The sequence below is a fragment of the Myotis brandtii genome, unplaced genomic scaffold (genome assembly GCF_000412655.1).
Source record: "Myotis brandtii unplaced genomic scaffold, ASM41265v1 scaffold356, whole genome shotgun sequence".
In the NCBI taxonomy this organism is placed as follows: domain Eukaryota; kingdom Metazoa; phylum Chordata; class Mammalia; order Chiroptera; family Vespertilionidae; genus Myotis; species Myotis brandtii.
The window spans coordinates 2071277-2071733 of NW_005363687.1; the positions used below are offsets into that span (position 1 = coordinate 2071277).

The 457-nt window shown below is 33.3% G+C and overlaps 1 protein-coding gene across 1 annotated transcript in view; it reads left to right on the plus strand.

Annotated features, from left to right (window-relative positions):
* Positions 1-457, plus strand: part of NRG3 (neuregulin 3) — a 1093034-nt gene that overhangs the window by 608213 nt on the left and 484364 nt on the right. The gene's annotated exons all lie outside the window — the stretch shown is intronic.

Below are 457 nucleotides of genomic sequence, written 5' to 3' on the forward strand. Positions count from 1 at the left end.
AACACCTTCAGCAAATTTGACATATGAAGTTTTGAAGCTTGATGTCAATACAACAAAATAGCATACATATCAAATCACATATATATCAACTTATGTGTGACTCCATCTTTTGAAAAAAGTCTGCATTATTAACTGGTACACCTAGTATTCACATAAGGATTTATATGAACAGAAACGTTCAATGTGGATACAGAGACCTGTAGAGGACATGTATCTTGCTACATGTCTTAGAACAGTGATGGCGAACCTCTGACACGTGAACTCATTTTTTTTGGTTGATTTTTCTTTGTTAAATGGCATTTAAATATATAAAATAAATATCAAAAATATAAGTCTTTGTTTTACTATGGTTGCAAATATCAAAAAATTTCTATATGTGACACGGCACCAGAGTTAAGTTAGGGTTTTTCAAAATGCTGACACGCCGAGCTCAAAAGGTTCGCCATCACTGACCTAG